This window comes from Canis lupus, chromosome 4, assembly GCF_011100685.1.
Source record: "Canis lupus familiaris isolate Mischka breed German Shepherd chromosome 4, alternate assembly UU_Cfam_GSD_1.0, whole genome shotgun sequence".
NCBI classification, from domain to species: Eukaryota; Metazoa; Chordata; class Mammalia; order Carnivora; family Canidae; genus Canis; species Canis lupus.
The window spans coordinates 77,050,425-77,071,476 of record NC_049225.1 but is presented as its reverse complement, the minus strand read 5'-3'; the positions used below and the strand labels follow the sequence as shown (position 1 = coordinate 77,071,476).

The following is a 21,052-nucleotide window of genomic DNA, read 5'->3' as shown; positions in this document are numbered from 1 at the left end:
TTGAATACCTAAGTTTCTTGTAAATGGAAATAAGTGGGAAAATGACAAACTGGCTATTTGAAGAATTGGCAATTCAGTTAAATAATCATTTGTTGGGCTGGTTTTGGGCAAATTGGCCTACTTCACCAGACCGGGTATTTGTAGTGAAGAGTAAAATGGATGATGTAACCATTCTACACACACAAACACATACACAGGCAATGAGTTCTATTTCATTATCTATGCAATTCAACTATTCACCCCTAGTTTCAAGTATGACCTTTCTCTAGTACACTATGAAAGCAAATTTCTGTCATTTTTTTTACTAGTTGTCCACTTCAAAGTGACTCCTACAAACACGTGCAGTTCCCCACCATGCCCAGATTCACCTTGGATCATGGTTCACCTAACTGTTGATCACCATGGAAATTCCTAGACCTAGAACTTCCTAGATCTCCCTACAAACCTCTTTTCTGAGAGAACAATTTGTGTGGGGCAGCCAGCACTTCCCTCTATAAGCTCTGTCCTCCGGCAATTAAGAGGAACTGCAGTATAGGATTTAGAAATGTAATGCTGGGGCACAAAGGTGAGTATTCCAAGAATCTGAGAGTTAAAAATAAAGACGGTAAATCTTTCAGAGTGAGTACTCTTTGGGCATCACTCAGTCCCAACCTGGCTTCTCAACTTCTAGCCTCAATCAAATCACAAAGCCTTACCCCACCTCCTTCCTATGTATTTCTTTTGCCCACTTTGACCTCCCATATGCATTCCTCTAGTCTGAATTTCAGTCCAAAGCAATGGTACTCAGCCCTAGCATCACTTTCAAATCATCTAGGGAGAACTTTTAAAATGCCACTGCCCTGGTCTTATCCAGAAATTCTCATTTAATTATCTATTGGGCCCAGTAGTAGGGTCTTTTTAGTTTAAAGCTCTCAGGTGATCCTAAAGTACAGCTAGGGCTAAGAATACTGATCTACAGAGAGCTTTACAAATATTTCCACATCACTTTATATATGATAATGGTATTCGTGAAACACACTGAGTAAACCTGAAAGACTGCCAGAGGCTGGAGATGGTGTGGTGGTTTTGAGGGGCAGAGAGTAGTAAGAAGCTCCTAACTAACCAGATCCCATCCAGCCATCAAGTCAACAAAGATGTAAAAACTCATGATCTTCATTCATGTTACCATTTTTGGCATCTGCATTTATTTGTAGGAAAACAGTTCCTCATCTTGATGAAGTCCCAATAGTTCATTTTTGCTTTTGTTTCTTTTGCCTTTGTGGATGTATCTTGCAAGAAGTTACTGTGGCCGAGTTCAAAAAGGGTGTTGCCTGTGTTCTCCTCTAGGATTTTGATGGAATCTTGTCTCACATTTAGATCTTTCATCCATTTTGAGTTTATCTTTGTGTATGGTGTAAGAGAGTGGTCTAGTTTCATTCTTCTGCATGTGGATGTCCAATTTTCCCAGCACCATTTATTGAAGAGACTGTCTTTCTTCCAATGGATAGTCTTGCCTCCTTTATCGAACAAGATAAGAAGCTTTTGCACAGCAAAGGATACAGTCAACAAAACTAAAAGACAACCTACAGAATAGGAGAAGATATTTGCAAATGACATATCAGATAAAGGGCTAGCTTCCAAGATCTATAAAGAACTTATTAAACTCAACACCAAAGAAACAAACAATCCAATCATGAAATGGGCAAAAGACATGAAGAGAAATCTCACAGAGGAAGACATAGACATGGCCAACATGCACATGAGAAAATGCTCTGCATCACTTGCCATCAGGGAAATACAAATCAAAACCCAATGAGATACCACCTTACACCAGTGGGAATGGGGAAAATTAACAAGGCAGGAAATCACAAATGTTGGAGAGGATGCGGAGAAAAGGGAACCCTCTTACACTGTTGGTGGGAATGTGAACTGGTGCAGCCACTCTGGAAAACTGTGTGGAGGTTCCTCAAACAGTTAAAAATAGACCTGCCCTACGACCCAGCAATTGCACTGTTGGGGATTTACCCCAAAGATTCAGATGCAATGAAACGCCGGGACACCTGAACCCCAATGTTTATAGCAGCAATGTCCACAATACCCAAACTGTGGAAGGAGCCTCAGTGTCCATCGAAAGATGAATGGATAAAGAAGATGTGGTCTATGTATACAATGGAATATTACTCAGCCATTAGAAATGACAAATACCCACCATTTGCTTCAATGTGAATGGAACTGGAGGGTATTATGCCGAGTGAAGTAAGTCAATCGGAGAAGGACAAACAGTATATGTCCTCATTCATTTGGGGAATATAAATAATAGTGAAAGGGAATATAAGGGAAAGGAGAAGAAATGTGTGGGAAATATCAGAAAGGGAGACAGAACATAAAGACTCCTAACTCTGGGAAACGAACTAGGGGTGGTGGAAGGGGAGGGGGTGGGGGTGATAAGGGTGACGGGCACTGAGGGGGCACCTGACGGGATGAGCACTGGGTGTTATTCTGTATGTTGGCAAATTGAACACCAATAAAAAATAAATTTATTATTAAAAAAAAAAAAAAAAACAGTTCCTGTGATCTATGGCAGTAATCAAGGCAGCTTCCACAGTTGATCAAGGATGGCTATTGGCACTCCAGTGCTACAGTACTGTCCCGCTCAGTGCATGGCATTGGCCCTCCTAGTATGTTTCATCTGAATATTACCCACTGATATGAATTACACACACTTTCCAAATCATCCATGGACTATTAAACCATCTAAGTTACTTACTATCAAAGGCAAGAGCCATATAAGTGCTTATTGCCTACCCTAAATAGAGACCTACAGTACATTTCTAACATACACTAGTTGACTGATTAAAGTCTGTGTATTCTGATCATCTACTATCAGTAAGAGCTCAAAATCAAAATCCTCAAGCAGTGAAATTTGAATAATGGGCAAAAGACTAGAAGTTCACAAGCAACAAATGATTAATTTTATGAGATTCTTTCTTGCTCTGGGCAGGCAAAGTTCAGTCACTCCTTCCCCTCAGATCAGAACTAGGATAAAGGAATGGAAGGCCCAGTGTTGGGATCCCAGACATCACCATGTCACCCCAAGGGAGGGTAAACTGACAGCTCAGTTTAGGAAGAATCTGTAGCAGATTGGATTTAAATAAATTAGCATCATGGAGAGTGGCAATAGTACATGCTCACACATGGGCATGCCAACACAACAAGCTGCACAGCTTAAGGCGAAAAATCAAGTAATTATGGTAAACAGACCCAGTCATATCCTTTCTCCTTAGCCAAGATGGGAGGGCCACTTTGTTTTCATATACCATGTTAGGCCTGTGTATGGGTTTAGATAAAAACACAAGCCAATGATGTGAGGCAACTAACCTCTTAGGACTAACACTATCTCTTACTTTATTTTGTTTGAGTTTTTGTTTGTTTGTTGGTTGGTTGGTTGGTTGGTTGGTTGGTTTAGTTTGGTTTGGTTTGATCTGACCCATATTTTTACCTATGAGAATTAGAATACTTAAAAGATTTCCCATTTCTGTGGAAAATTAATATGATTTTTTTCTAATAGTGATGGCACCAGCTTATAGGTACCAGCCAGAAGCAAAAGGTTGGGAATGTAGAGGGTAGCCCTTCTTTCAAGGGAAATTTGACAATGGAAGGCATGTTCATGTTTCTTCCTATGATAAATACAGACTTTGGTGTCAAAATAGCATTACCCATTCATGCCATCCTAACTCCTAACATAGTGGAATAATCAGAGCTCGGCTCAGCTGATGAAAGCTCAAATAAAGACTGTAACTCACCTGGAGTAGGCAACATCACCTAAAATTTTCCTGGTTTCAAATGTTATATGGTTTATTGAAAGTGGAGGAGCCATGAGTACTGTTCAATCAGGATACTGATTCAAGGAATTGATCCTCTCTATTTTTTAATGTTGGCCCTTGTTCTGTTTTCTCTAATGGAACTAATGTGGCTCAAGTTGAAAGTATTTGTGAACAATATGATAGAAGTAGAAAAACTCTGCTGCAAAAATATGAAAGTTGCATATGAGACAGAAATTGATAGCTCTGCAGGATACTATAAGCATCAAATATGAGGCTGTCTCCAGAACAAAAAATTGGGTGAGGGGAGTGGTGGTCTATGCAGTCTAGCTTAGTCAACTTTTCTTGAGTTCATCGGAGTACAAGGAGAACAGTGTAATGTAAACCAGCATCCTTTCCCAACTGGAAGCAGCTCAGGTTACAGGAAGAAGCAAAATTTGACCTACATCTACCCAGACATGAGAGAAGGAAAGAAGGAAGCAATTCCATGAAGCATGGAGCTCAGTGACATCACTTAAAAATGCAATATTACACAATCTCTTATGTTTCCTCAATTGTTAAAATTATCTGATGTAGCTTTGCAGAAAATACTTCCCTATTATTACAGAAACGAGCCCAAGGTAGAGTTGGGGTAAAGTGTAGCCCAATGCTGAGTGCAATTATCAGAAAAGTGTGATTGAGGGGCACCTAGGTGGCTCAGTGGTTGAGCATCTGCCTTGGCTCAGGTCATGATCCCGGGATCCTGGAATCGAGTCCCCATATCAGGCTTCCTGCAGGGAGCCTGCTTCTCCTTCTGCCTGTCTCTCTCTCTCTCTCTCTCTCTCTCTCTTGAATAAATAAATAAAATCTTTATTTTAAAGATTTAAAATCATGAATAAATAAATAAAATCTTTCTTTAAAAATTTTTTAAAAAGCAAAAGAAATGTGTGATTGTGATTCCAGTTTCATCAAGAAGAGCAGCAGCTCATCTTATGGGAAGTTAGAACAGTGACCTCAAACATTAAATCTCTGATTGCTCTAGGAAGCTCATATTGCACATATCTGAAAGACCTCACAGAAAATCCTCTCATCCTAGAAGGGTGAACAGAATAATTTCCTCCAAGCTCCAAGTAGAAGGTAAATTAGAGAAAACAAAGGGGAAGAGGCATATCAGAAATGATCTACTGCAAGAGCAGTGCAAATTTACAGTTAGAGGAACCAATAAATTACCAAGAGTTCATACCACAGGCTGCTTTTACTCTAGCCAGGTAGCTCAACCTCTTTAATTGTCCTGATCAGAACCTTACTACTGACACTCCTAGAGTGCACTGAAATGAAATGGAAACCAGGAAATTTGCCTTTCAGCCCCCTGGTAGTAAATGGTAAGAGAGTTTAATTTTAGAGGAGCTGTTACACAACCAACAATGCATTAGGGACACAGAAAAAACCCAACCTGTTTACACAAGGACACAGTTAACAGAAATGTTCACTGAAACACCGTCTATAATAATTCAAGGACTGGAAAGACACTAATTGCCCCTCAACTAGCTAAATACATTGTATGAATATTCAACAGAACATGATATAAGAGTTAAAATATATAAATTTGAGCCATGTATTTCAAAAATCTTAATACTGAGCCAAAAAAAGAAGCTGCAGAATAGCACTTCATAAAATGTCACTTGAATAAAATGTTATATTTATGGATATATGCTTTTAATGATAAAAAGCATGCATGGAGATGATAATAAAGTTAAGACAGAGCTTATCCTGGAGGAGGCCAGGAGACAAAATGGAAGAAAGAAAAAAGGGTATGCAGGTTAATTTATATGTTTCTGCAGTATCTTATTCCCTCAAATTAACAGAAATGGTTTTGGGGAAAGTGTCAAGAAGCAAGTAGGTACTCACTACTATTTTCATACTGTTCTACATGTTCAAAATATGCTGTATTACAGACCTAAAAAAATAGACAGCAATAAATAATAGAAGGAAACTTTACTATCCAATTTAAATTAATGGATAGATTACCTAGACAGAAAATCAATAGGGAAACATTGGCTTTAAGTGATACATTACACCAAATGGACCTAACAAATATTTACAGAATATTCCACCCAAAAGTAAGAGAATACACATTTTTCTCAAGTGTACTGGAACATTTTTCAAGACAGATCACATATTAGGCCACAAATAAATTTAGAATGATTAAAATGTTATCAAGCATCTTCTCAAACCACAATGGTACAAAACTAAAAATTAATTACACAATAACTAGAAAATTAACTAATACGTGAAAAGTAAATATACATGCCACTGAGCAATAATGAGTCAAAGAAGAAATTAAAACAAAAATCAAAAAAATACATTGAGACAAACAAAAATGGATATGTAACATATCAAAACTTAGGAGATGCAACAAAAGCAGTTCTCAGAGGGAAACTTATTGTAATACAAACCTACTTCAAGAAACAAAAAAGTTTCTAACTTTATACCTCAAGAAACTAGAAAAAGAACAAAGCCCAAAATTAATAGAAGACAGAAAATAACAAAAATTAGGGAAGAAATAAATGAAATAGAGACTAAAAAGACAGTAGAAAAGGTCAATGAAACTAAGAACTGATTCTTTGGAAAGATAAATGAAATTGACCAACATTTAGCTGCACTCTCCAAGAAAAAAAAAGCAAATAAACAAAATCAGAAATGAAAGAGATGTTATAACTGATAACAGAGAAATACAAAGAATCATAGGAGACTACTATGAAAATTATATGCCAAAAAATTGGACAACCTGGAAAAAATGGTTAAATTCTAGGAAACATACAACCTACCAATACTAAATTATGATGAAATAGAAAATCTGTACAGACTGATTACTAGTAAGGAGACTGAATCAGTAACCAAAATCTCCCAGCAAACATAAGTCCAGAACTAAAGGGCCTCAGAGTGAATTCTACCAAACATTCAAGGAAGAATTAACACTAATCCTTCTCAAACTCTTCCTAAAAATAAAAGAGGGAACTCCTTCAAACTCATTTTACAAGACGAACATTACCCCAACACCAAAACCAAGAAAGGATGCCACTGAAAAAAAAAAAAAAATACAGGCCAATATCCCTGAGAACCAGAGATACAAAAATCTGCAAAAAACTATTAGCAAACTGAATTTAACAACAATGCATTATATGGTTCGTACGCCATGATCAAGAAGGAACCATTGCAAAGATGCAAAGACAGCTAAAAATCTGCAAAGTGTCAATAATATGATACACCACATTAACAAAATGAATAAAAATGATATGATCATCTCAACAGATACAAAAAAAGTTTTACAATATTCAACATCCATTTATAATAAAAACTCTCAATAAAGCACGTATAGAGGGAACAAACCTCAACATGATAAAGGCTTATATATGACAAACTCACAGCTAACATCATACTCAATGGTAAAAGGCTGAAAGCATTTCACTCTAAGGTCAATAACAAGACATGGATGCTCTCTCTTGCCACTTTTATTCAACATAACAATAAGGTAAGAAAAGATATTAGAAAGCATCCAAATTGGAAAAGAAGCATAACTGTCACCATTTGCAGAGGACATACATAAAAAGCCCTAAAGATTCCACCAAAAAACTGTTAGAACTAGCAAGCAAATTCAGTAAAGTTGCAGGATTCAAATACACAACAAATAAACCTGTTGTGTTCTATACACCAATAATGAACTACCAAAGAGAAATTAAGAAAACAGTCTCATTTGCAACTGCATCAAAAAAAATAAAATATCTAGGAATAAATTTAACGAAGGAGGTGAAAGACCTGTATATTGAAAACTATTAGACATTATAGAAATTGAAGACAATATGAATAAATGAAAAGATATTCCATGCACATGGATTGAAAGAATTAATACTGCTAAAATGGCCACACTGCCCAAAGCAATGTACAAATTCAATGCAATCCTTATCAAAATTCCAGTGGCATTTTTCACAAAAATAGAACAAGCCATCCTTAAATTAGTATAGAACCATAAAGGATCCTGAATAGCCAAAGCAATCTTGAGAAAGCTGTAATCATCCTAGTCCCTGATTTCAAACAATATTACAAAGCTACAGTAATTAAAACAACATGGTATTAGCATAAAAATAAGCAGATAGATTAATGGAACAGAATAGAAAGCCTAGAAATAATCTCGTGCCTATCTGGTCAATGAATTGACAACAAAGGAGCCAAGAATATACACTGTGGAAAGGATACTCTCTTCTATAAATGGGGCTAGAAAAATGAGAGAGCCAGGATGAAGCTGGACCACTATCTTACACCATACACAAAAAATCACTCAAAATGGATTAAAGACTTGAATCTAAAACTTGAAACCATAAAAACCCTAGAAGAAAACATAGGTAGTAAATTCCTTGACATAAGTTTCAGTAATGAGTTTTTTTAATCTAATACAAAAAACAAAAGCAACAAAAGCAAAAATAAATAAGTGGGACTACATCAAACTAAAAAACTTTTGCACAACAAAATGAAAAGGCAACCTACTGAATCATAGAAAATATTTATAAATCACATATCTGATAAGGACTTAATATCCAAATATATAAAGAATTCATACAATTCAATACCAAAAAACTCCAAACAATTTGAGTAAAAAATGGACAGAAGATCTAAGTAGACATTTTTCCAAAGAAGACATACATATGGCCAACAGGTATATATGAAAAGATGCTCTATATCATTAATCATCAGGGAAATGCAAATCAAAACCACAGTGAGATATCAGCTCATACCTGTTGGAATGGCTATTACCAAAAAAGATTAGAAATAACAAGTGTTGGCAAGAATATGGAAAAAAGCGGGACACCTGCGTGGCTCAGTTGTTGGGCATCTGCCTTCGGCTCAGGGCATAATCCCAGGGTCATGGTATCGAGTCCCACATCACGCTCCCAGCAGGGAGCCTCCTTCTCCCTCTGCCTATGTCTCTGCCTCTCTCTCTGCATTTCTCATGAATAAATAAATAAAATATTTTTTAAAAAAGAATATGGAAAAAAGAGAACTCCTGTGCACTGTTGGTGGGGATATAAATTTGTGCAGTTACTATGAAAAACAGTATGGAATCTCCTTAAAAATTAAAAATAGAACTACCCTATGATCCAACAATTTCACTTCTGGGTATTTGCCCAAAGAAAACAGAAGGACTAACTCAAAAAGATACACGCACCCAATGTTCATTGCAGCATTATTCACATAGCCAAAATACGGAAACAACCTAAGTGTCCAATTATGGATGAATATAAAGAAGATGTGTGTGTGTGTGTGTGTGTGTGTGTGTATGAGCACACACACAATGGAATATTAGTGGTAAAAAACAATGAGGTCTTGCCATTTATAAAAACATGGATGGACTTCAAGGGCATTATGCAAACTGAATAAGAGAAAGACAAATACTGTAGGATCTCTCTTTTATGTAGAATCATTAAACACAATAATTAAATCATATGCCAAACTCATAGATCCAGAAAACAGGTGTCGGTGGTTGCCAGAGGAGGGGTGGGGGTGGGGGGTGCAGGTTGGAGGGATAGGAGAAATGAATGATATATTCTTTTTGTTTAAATAAACTGATTTTTTTTTAAAATTACACTCTATTTCAGAAAACAGCAGAGGAAACAGCATTCCCCAACTCATTTCATGAAGCCAGCATTACTCTGATTTCAAAACCAGACTGAAAAAACATTAAAACAAAACAAAACAAAACTACAAACCAATGTCTCTCATGAATTTAGATGCAAAAAAAATCAAAAAATATTAGCAATTGAATCTACCAGTGTGTAAAAGGAATTATACACCATGACCAAGTTGGAGTTATTCCAGGGATGCAAGGCTGGTTCAACATTTGAAATCAAATGATGCAATCCATCATCATGTCAACAAACTAAGGTGAAAAGTCACCTGATGTCTTTGGTTGATGCAGGAAATGCATTTGACAAAATTCAGCATACACACACTAACACATACAAAACATGCTATAAAAAAATGCCAGAAAACAGTACATGTGTTGGAGTAGAGAAGATCGAAGTGGAAGATAGCAACGTATTTTTAAATTGGGGCAAGAAGCAGAAAAAAGTAAATGATGATGGTCAATAAATACTGCTTCTAAGTTTAGCAATTACACCTGATAAAGAAGATGTCACTTTTATAAGAATACAATGAAAGAACTGCACTGTCAGACCATTCTTTTTAGCGTTATATTATAAAATACATAATAAAATAAGAAAAAAGGACTAATCAAAAAATATGTCCTAAATGGCATCAAATCAGGAAGATGTGTATGTTAGATGTTGCACAGGTAGACTAATCGGAGAGGAAATTCAGATTAGAGAGAAACGTATCAGAATTACTAGAATATAAATGTGTGAAGTTAGTGAATTCAGAGAAAAATATATAGATCTTTAGGAAAACAAAGACATGGAGAGAAAGCAAAGAAGTGTGAATGCTTTGCATTTTTACAACCAAAAAAAATGAGGCAAAACACGAAAGTAGGACAAGACTGTAGGAATCCAACCAAATCAGGTTCCAGTCTCCCCAAAGGCTGCGCTGTACCTGTGACATCTCTCCTGCTTGCCCCGGCTGGGTTGCTCCTCTTTCCATGGCATTTAAGTAAGAAGCCACCTGAAAGGCGGGAAGTCATTATCCAAGGCACAGAAGTACTTGCAGTTGAGGCCAGCTTAGAGGAAGTTCAGAGAAATCATTAGCAGGGATGTGTGGCAAAACAAAAGGCCACAGGGAGCCCCGAGAGGAGGGTGGTGGCTGTGGGTCTGTGCTCAGCACTGCTGCGGAAGGTCCTCACCCCGGCAAGCAGCCACACATTGGACTCCAGGAAGGAATTCAGGCTTCACATCAGCCTTTCCACAAGAACTCAGGCACACTCAGATACATGTGGGTAGGGGGGTAGCCTGTAGAGAAATGTAGAAACCAGTCTAATCCCTAAGAAAGCACCCCACTCCAGTACCCCCATCATCACCTTCTTTACCTTCTTGGTCTTCACTGTTCTTTTCCCAAGCAGCAGAACACAGAGTGTGAGACAAAAATCGTGGATGTTCATCTCAGCTCCACCACGAACTTGTGACCTTGAGGCCAAGGAAGGCTGAGGTGACTTGATCAAAACTCCATAGATAATTAATGGTGGGGGATGCCTGAGTGGCTCAGCGCTTGAGTGCCTGCCTTTGGCTCAGGGTGTGATCCTGGGTTCCCGGGTTTGAGTCCCGCATCGGGCTTCTTGCATGGAGCCTGCTTCTCCCTCTCCCTCTGCTTCTCCCTCTCTCTCTTTCTGTGTCTCTCATGAATAAGTAAATAAAATCTTAAAAACAAATTTTTTTAATGGTGGGATGAGGGTTTCATAGCATTTCTCTGTGTGTGTGTGTGTGTGTGTGTGTATCACTACCTCTCATAACAACACTTTTTTTTTCTGGCACAAATTAATGAATAACTAATTGTCTCCTTTTTTTAGTCAATTGAACTAACTAAACAAAAACAGGTTTTAAGGGTTTTGTTTGCTTGTTTATTGAACTGGCAAAGAATTTTTGGGTATATTTTACTTTTTTTTTTTTTTTTGGTCTGGTGAACAAATTCCATGATGTTGCAAACAGTAAGAGACTTTTCTAGAGCATCAATTTCATATTGAATATATTTGGAAAATTTCAAAAGCCTTCCTGAAAATGGCCAAAATATTTTAATTGCATTCAACTCATAATATGCTATCACAGGGCAAAGACCAAAGTGACTGGAATTGAATGAAACAAGATGCTTGTTCTATTGTTTTAACAAAAGATACACCATGGAGAATCTTTTTCAAAAATGGGATATTTGAATCAGGCATCCTGGTAACAAAAAACTATTCTGTTTTAGCATTTATTTACTCATAGTCCTCAAAGCTGACTGTACATCCAAATCACCAAGGGAGCTCTTAAAATATTCTGATGCCAGGGCACTGCCCCTGACCAACTTAAACGGTCTCTCTGGGGGCGGGGAGGGGGAACTAGGCATCATCGGCAAATTTTAAAAGCTCCCTCGGTGATTCTAATATGCAGTCAGGGTTGAGAACAACTGATTTAGACATTGCTGTCCCAATTAATATTTAAACAGTCACAGCCCATTGGCTTCACTAATCCCATTGTATTACCACCGGCATATAAAAGATTATTTTTTAAATTCCATATGAAAAGGCAGATCAATGGGCTCTTGAAGTACAAGTTACTCTGTAAGCCTTCCGATGCACTGTCCATTCTGGTAGTCCTCTTGTGTTTTAATTCATTGCCTCTGCTTTCGTAGAACTGAAAGTGTTAATCCTTTTTCACCGACGCTAGTGCAAACCTTGATATTGAATAATCCACTGAGTTGTGTGTTTAAGATCTTTGCTTCATTAAGTCACCAGATATTCCTGGCAGCAGAAGAGTGGCAAGATGTCAACCTGAGCTTTGCTGAGCCAAAAGAATTAGCTTTTACCGTATTTCTAAAGATGAATGTGCTCTTACAGCATGTCCATTAGTCCCAATACTCTAATGAATGTGTGGCTTGACAGACACAATAATTGGCATAGTTCAGAGTGTAAGAGAATCACTTTGATGAATCAGAATAAGGTCAAGTGAAAGAAGAAACAAGGATTTAGTTTGCACATATTTCTAACCATAGCAACAAGAAAGGATAAATAGCAAAAAAAAAACAAGATTAGGTAGACTTTGATAATCCATCAATGTGGGACCCCCTCATCTCATTAACACTAATCAATAGAAAGGTGGCTCTGCTGTAAAACAGTGGCACTCAAGTTCCATGGAACTCATTGTGTATCCTAGCAATGTCTTTTTTTTTTTAGAAGTCTGAGAATCTTATCTACTGGAGCTAATCTCTGGAATTTCTGGCCTTATCTCCTGATTACTACCCAATGAGATAGGTCACTGAGAATAGTCTAAGATTTTATTTCCCCATGAGTTTACCATCAACATTTTCCTCTTAAAACATCATCCCTGGCCTTAAATGTAGCAGGGCCTTCTCTGTTGGCTCTGGAAACACTTAGAGCACTCAGGTATAATTCTTTTGATTAAAATATGTTTTGCTTCTACTCTTCAGTGAAACAATAAAGGTAGATTGCAGAGCGAGCCCTCTATTCCTTCTAAAAAGACCTGCTGTGAACTACAAAAGAGGAATACAAAAGTAAATTGCTTCAAATGAACATGAGACCTGCTCACTCATGCTGGGTCATACTAAAAAAGAGACTTCCCTCTGTCCAGGCAATAACGAAGGGGAGTCTAATTCTTAACCAAGCTTGACATGTGTCTGAGACAAGACGTTAGTCATGGTTGGCTTCATCTTCTCAGGAATCTCTTGTTTAATTTAACTCAACGACTTTGGATTGTGCAGGAGGAGCAGACTCTAAACCTGAATTAGATAAAAGACTCTAAATAGGAATCTGAAACCATTTCTAACCTCTTCTGGATTCCAAGCTTACCGTTATAATGAAAAACAATTCATGCCAGGAGAATGCGATCTTCTTTCGATAGAACCACAGATTCGAAAGTTTAAAAAAAAAATAGAACTGACTGTGATAAGCTATTTGGAATTTTTGAAAGGTGTTTTGATATTTGATAATTATCACATGTCCTATTTTTAATCAATTCAAAACAGACTTGACTTGAAAACTGATATGTATGCTAATGACAGAGACAGTGGGCATAACTACTGGGCCAACCAAAATTATGCAAATCACGTATGATCTTCTTTAGCTACTCACATTTTTTCCAGTTGGTCAACTAACACATATGTTTTATGTAACCACTACATTCTCAGCATTACAAGACACATAGAAGAATTATATGACCACTTCTACTTCAAGGAGCTTAACTTCTGGGTGGGAAGCTCAAAACCTGATTAAGCAAGTTATGAACCGTCAGCAAGCAAAGCATATGAGGCCATATTTGTGGGAATTATGAATAATGGACTCCAACACATTCTCTTCTATATTTCAATAATTTCCTACTTCATGGATATCAGTGACAACTTGACTTTGTCCTTATTATGGGACTAGTCCTTATACCCTTGGGAAAACTCTCTCTGAAATTATTCTTCATTTTATGTCAGATGAACCCAATCCAAACCAATTGAATATTCTCTGGTGGCTCTTATAGATTTTTGATCCCATTCACAGGGAGAAATGTATTTTACATGATGATGCCATACCTGCTACAATCACGTAACTGACAGGAAATGTTAATGAAATTGTTGTAAGTTTTATAATGTGTGATGCCCTATGATACCTTCTATATTTGATTCGATCTATTATATGTCCTTTTTTTAAAATATATATATTTTTTAATTTATGATAGAGAGAGAGAGAGGCAGAGACACAGGCAGAGGGAGAAGCAGGCTCCATGCACCGGGATCCCGACGTGGGATTCGATCCCAAGTCTCCAGGATCGCACCCTGGGCCAAAGGCAGGCGCTAAACCGCTGCGCTACCCAGGGATCCCTATATGTCCTTTTTTTAAAAAAAAAATTTACCAATCATGACACACTAATTGATTTCACAATCTACTAATGGGTCATCTTGCCATAGTTTGAATGATATCACTTGAGTCTAGATCTTTATTTTGAATGGATCTACTGAAATGTGTCATGGATTTAAGGATCACACACTCCCTAAATAAATTAAATCTGGCTTTCCAAAAAGGGTTTTAAAAACATGAGTTGTTTTTGTCAGCGCCTATAAGTATGGGTGATAGGTATTTGCTTGAATCAATCCTAAATCCATATATACCCTCTACTTTCAGTTTGAGTGGGTCATAAATTTGTTTTCCCAGCCTCACTACCTTTTGGGTACTACTTCCAACTTCTAATATTAAAATTGAAGCTTCATTAGGCAAAGTGTATTTTGATATCTGACTTCTTCCACAGTGCCAGTGTTATTTAGGGTCAATTTTTTAAAATAAGTGCTCCTGGCCACGAACAATCTCTGCTGGCTTCCTTGTCAGGTACCACAAACTCAAGGACAGACTTCTTCAGTACACTTCTCCAAAGTAGAATGATCATTAAAACATTTGGCCTTTGGATCCTAAAATTACAGCTATCTATGATTGAAATTAAAAGGAGAGATAGAAGGGAAAGATAAGATAATCTGTTTTGATGTTGAAGACTGAATACAATATTCAAATTAAATGCATAAAATTCCTAATGAAAAAGCTATCAAATTGCTTTCTGTTCAAGGGCAGTAGAAATTCAAAAAACAGAAGCACATTAGAGATACTCTGTATTATTATAGGAAAGTCACATTTATCACTATTTACATAAAGAACACAATTAACCCACTGAATTTACAACAGAACTACATTTGTTATCATTTGTTTATGGTCTTGCAACCCAGGTGAAAAATGTAAAGATGGTTATTATTCATTCAATAAATATTTACTGAGCACTCACCACATAGCAAATACTATTCTAGGCTCTGAGGAAACAGGTATGGTTCTCAGTCACAAAGACTTGTGTTTTATTGGTTGAAGGTGATCAAACCCCAATAATAAAAGCAATGAGCATCGGATAGTGGTAAGTGTATGTGAAGAATCAGAAGAGGTGTTATGATGGTATTGTGTGGCTACTTCCAGTGAATTGGTTGAGAGGGCCTATCTCCAAATGACACATTGTGACCAATAGCCGAGTGGCTCCAACTAGCCGTCTGGAATGAGGAAAGAACACTGTCCACCAAGGAACAAACCTGCAGGAAGAACCTAAAGAAAGCTAGTGATCCTGGGGTACAGTAGACCAGAGGGGGAGCAGGGTAAGATAAGTTTAAGGATGACGCAGGGGCAAAATCATGTTTGAATTTTACTTTAAATATTATGGAAAGCCTTTGCTGTGTTTTGGGCAAATCTAACTCATGCTTTCAACAGACCACTCTGAATGACATGTGGATAGCGAACTGCAGAGAAATGAGTGGAAGCAGAGAGACCAATCGGAAAGCTACTTTGGTAGCCAGGAGAGAGATGACATTAGTTTAGACTAGGGTGACAGTGGTGATAGCTTTATTACTTGGTGATAATGGATGATACAGCTGGTCTGAAGGTGAAGGTAAAATGATGCCACATAAAAAGTGATGTGTGCAGCATGTCTTCATGTAAATGCATTAAGAATAAAGCAGAAAACAAACACAGGGGTACAGGAGATATCCCCTCTCACTCCTTTGTATATTTTAAAGATAATGAATAATTGAAATCCAGGCACTGTCTTCACAGTGAAAGCCTCAAAAGCCACCACTGTCCTTGGGATCCTTGTTAAAACAGGGCATCATACATGCTATGACTCAGGATAAGACTCTTTCATGAAAGAGACTTAGTCTCATGAGGAACACTTTCACTACAATAGAATAAGAGTAAAATGTCATAAAGAAAGCAGGAGAGCTGAATGAGAAAAATTGGGGTGTGGGGGAAGGAAAGAGACAGCAAGAAATCAAAAAATGTATCCAATGCTCTGGTCAAACCTTCCTTCAACCAAGTAGCAAATCAATCTATTGCTCCTACGATTCAGAATGTTACTGTGAAAGGCCCCCAGAGATCATCTGGCCCTCAAAAATATTTGAGGATTTGAATTGAATTTTACAAAGAAAGAATCTTTGCCTTTGTCCCTGCTAAGAGTTTTATTGGAGATTTCCAATTCTATGCTAATCACAAAATTTGAAGCATTCAAATAATAATCTAATTTTAGAAGTGCCTTGGAATATGTATCTGCCATCCATTTCTCTCTATGGATTTATACTCTGGAAATCTCTGTTTGTGAACTTCTTTTGTTAGTCAATATGTGAAGATATACCTTCTTATTATGAATTAAAATACATTCAGAGTTAAATTTTCACAGTTGGAGGGTTTTGCACCTTAGGTTACTTTAGAAACCATTACTTAGATTACGTTTAGGTTTCATTACTGAGTTAAATAAATCATCCCAATTCCCTCCTCTTCTAGACTCACAATTTTATAGTCTAAAACTGTTCTTCCTTAAGGCATATACTTCATTTTGCCCTTACTTTGGCTGTCTGCCTTTTACCTTCATAGGAACAGGAATTAATTTTAATCAGACTTTCTCCTCTACAGGTTTCCATAACATCAACATTGTAGTAATGTAGAGTTTTATTCCAAAAGGATTGTAGTTAAGATTCCTTAGGCCATGAAGTACATAATTTCCTTAAAATAAGCTTTTCTAAAAGACAAAATATTCTATGTTGTTTTTTTGTTTTTTTTGTTTTTTTTGTTTTTTTCAGAACTCACTTGATCAAATTGTATAAATACTTTCAGGTCTAATACCATTGACATAGCTATGTATTTCTTGCCAACTTCAGCCTGATTCATTGCTCTTGGCTTGTTCCTAGGAATAATAACAAAACTGTTAAAAAAAAAAAAAAAAGAAAAAGGTTTCCTGTATTACCAAGAGCCAACCTCTGGTTCTTCTCAATTACTCTGTGATCATCTCAATCAGTATCTCAGGAATTAAACAAGCTAGTTTCAGCTTTCTAGCTATGTAATTATTCTTAGAAAAAAACTTTCTATACCTGTTCTTTATGATTGGATCTTCTGAAGGTAAAATTAAATAGGACATAAATGATCTTATATGTATCATTTAAAATAAAGGGGATTTGAGACCTAAATTATCCAATTAAGTACACTAATTGACCACTTTCAACTTGAGGAGGTGACAAAAGAAGAGGGAGAAGCAAAGGGGAAAGTCCTATAAATAAAATACTATTTTTTAAAAGCCTGAATGAGTATTTTCAAAAATAAATCCAAAATTTTTAATTGTATCTTGCCAAGAACATAACCCCAAACAAAAATTTTGGAAAAGGGTTTCCTAGCTAACCTATGGCCATCCTCTCCCATTTTGTGGTCAGTAGGACCTTATCATCTTTGTGTACTTGACTAGTGGCAGCCAGAAAAATAATAAAATAAAATAAAACAAAAATTAATGGATAAAATCTCAATTTCTTAAGTGCTAGAGTTTACAATGCACAACGGAAATTTAGCCTTTCTTTTTCTTTTTTTTTTTTTTTTTTTTTAACTAAACAAGACCCTTTGCTCTGCCCGCTAGGGTAGGTTAATTCATGCCAGGGAAAAACAACTCACCTGATTCCTTCTTTTCCTTTACAGGTAGTAAAGGAGGTGAAATGCATAAGAGTCACAGCAGATGATCTACCACCAACCACAGGATATGGGCAACTTTTCCATATTCATGTGGAAGTTTGGCAACCCAGAATGTTCCCCTTAATAAAATGGAAGAGGTTTGGGGATGGGAGGTGGAGGAGGTATTTCTAGGGCCAGGAGAAAAGAGAGATTGGGTGAGAAGCAAACATCTTGGAGACTAGAGACTACAAAGAAGGATTTTACAGAATATAAGAATTGTGTCTCAATCACAAGTTGTTTGTGTTACTACGCCTCCTACATCTGTTCAAATCATCAATATAAGACACAACACATGTGACCTTGTTAAGAGGGGAGAAGGGTTGAGGAATCAAGAAAAGGGAACCTTGTCATAGTCAGAACACCAAGGCAGCACCCTAGGAATGGTGAAATGACTTATAAAATTGACAGCTACAGTTGAAGGCAGAGACGACTAGAGAAACATAAGCCATCCCTCAGAATCCCCAGACACCTCAGAAAAATATTACAATTTAGTGATATATGGGTTGGGGTTAATCAAGCCAATTTCAATCTATATATGAGGAAGGAAGGAAGGAAGGAAGGAAGGAAGGAAGGAAGGAAGGAAGGAAGGAAGGAAGGAAGGAAGGAGGGAGGGAGGGAGGGAGGGAGGGAGGGAGGGAGGGAGGGAGGGAGGGAGGGAGGGAAGGAAGGAAGGAAGGAAGGAAGGAAGGAAGGAAGGAAGGAAGGAAGGAAGGAAGGAAGGGAAAGAGGGTCAAGGGTACCTTTCTGTAATTAGGATTATGGATTTCTCTCTAGGATCTTTATATGCTGTTAGTCCCCTTATAAAGTATGACCTCTGTGGCACAACAAGCTCAATAATCCCTCATACGGCATCAACATAAGAGTTTCAATGGCCTGACCTTTTTTAGTTGGTTCCATTTAATAAGAATTATTTAGGTAAACATTATAATTTTTTATTTTTTCCATATACTATTATTCACATATGTTTATTTCTTTCCACATATTTACTGACTTCATAAACACAATTCTGTTCATTCTGCTTGGTTTTCTCACTTTTAAGTAAACACTGCATTGGGCTTTAGAGGATGTTAAATACAAAGTCATTCACTTCATTCAGCCTGTTTTTACAACAATAGTGTTGAAATGACAAAAAATAAAATTCACAAATCCTATTGCAAGATGATTTTAATGTTCTAAGCCTAGATAGGGTAATTGTGTATATATATATATGAAATGTGCTATATTTTTCATTTGTTTTCTATTAGCTTTTGGAGTTAAGGGGGATCAATAACTTGACATCATTTAGTATGCACGGTATGTAGTTTTTGTTTTCCTAAGCAGAGAAGCTGGCAAACTGCAGCCCTTTGAACCAAAAAATAATCATTTTATGGGAATATGGCCAACTCATTTATTCATTTGCTCTATAGCCAGAGTTGAATAGTTGCAGTAGAGATGATATGGCCCATACTGGCTGAAATATTGCTCTCTGGCCCTTCACAAAAGAAATTTCCCCACACCTACTACAATCCTTTTAAGTTAACTAAATAGGGAGGCCACTAGACTGAGATGATGCTAATGCCACGAGGGCTTATGCAAGCAAACCAAAATCCAAGCCTATAAATACTTCAAGTTTACAAAATCAAAACGCTAAGGACAATCAGTCACAAACAGCCAACTAGGCTTTAAGCTATAGCCAATCAATAATTTCCTTTCTTTGCTTCCATACTTTTACCCTGGCTCCTGCTGGTCACGTGCACCTTACCATTTCTGGTTTGACACTGCCCCATTCAAATGGATACTCAAAGTCAAAAAAAATCCTAATATGCCTCAGTTTATCTTTTAACACATTATTACTAGTAGTTATTGTCATGGTCTGTGTAAATGCTCAAGATCACTTAATAAAATATCCTAATTATATAAAGGTTTATTAAGGTTAGAGCAAACCAGAATTTTGCCCTCTGCCCCTCCAGATTCATTCTCTAACCCTTCCCCAGCTCTGAGCCCCAGGAGATGACCGCTATGGATGCAACAGTAACAGGCTCCTTCGCTTCCTGTTGGATCTGGGAGTCATCAGTGAGGGGTCAAAGGGTGGAAGGTGGGATGTGCTTTAACATATTACCTCCCCCAGATGCCTTCCTGCCTGGCAGCTGTTGAATTGGCTATACCCACTCTGTGCTGCTGTCTGCAACCATCTCAAACTACAGCCATTCTTTTCTGGGTTCTGTAAACACCCCCTCCTCTGGCCCCCTCAGACCTAGCATAAGATCCACCAGTTCTTACTTACACAGGGGATTTTCCTCCTTCCTTGTTGATGTTGCCACCCTCAAATGTACATCTGAGCTTCGTTAAAGTCTCATCGGGTTACCTGATTAGAGTGAGCCTTTTCCTGCAAGGACCCCAACTGACTCATAATGTAACCCTCCAAAGGCTGTGCCCAAGTACAAAGAGAATTTGATGTTGATAAACCGCTTAGCACAGTATCTGGCACTCAGGAAGTCCTCAGGAAATGGCAGCTGTTATTGTTTTTAGTTTTAAGCATCTATCATACTTACATATCAAGAAACAAGTGTGTCAAAAATTAAGGAAGGAATGCACAGGAATGCAAGTATTACTTTAATAAGTTTATGGTCAATTCTACCAACATTATTTTATCAGAGTTCTTTTATTTCAAATTAGTACACTGTGTGACCTTAGATCAATGACACTCAATGTGGGCCAATTTTGCCTCCCCTGCCCTGGCAATGCTGAGAGACACTTTTGATTGTATCCACTCAAGGGGAGGGAAAGTGTGCTACAGGCATCTAGTGCGTAGAGTCAAGGAAGCTCCTAACATAGTACAGCACACAGGACAGTCCCCCACAACAGAATTTTCCAGTCTACAGTGTCAATAATGCCAAGGTTGAGAAACCCTGAATTAGATGTTTTTGGACTAACTTTTTGGGGGGGGCTCAGAAGAGTGAGGAGTGTAGCCAACTTTATATTTCCTCAGCTCTCCAGTTTAGAGGAGAACTTCATGCCACGTGGAGGGTGAAGAGTATTTTTCCTAACATTTCAAATGTAACAAAAAAAGATTTTTTATAACTAGGCA

At 37.4% G+C, this 21,052-nt stretch overlaps 1 pseudogene; it reads right to left on the bottom strand.

Annotated features, from left to right (window-relative positions):
- LOC612647 overlaps positions 1–21,052 on the bottom strand; it is a 197,962-nt pseudogene that overhangs the window by 139,303 nt on the left and 37,607 nt on the right.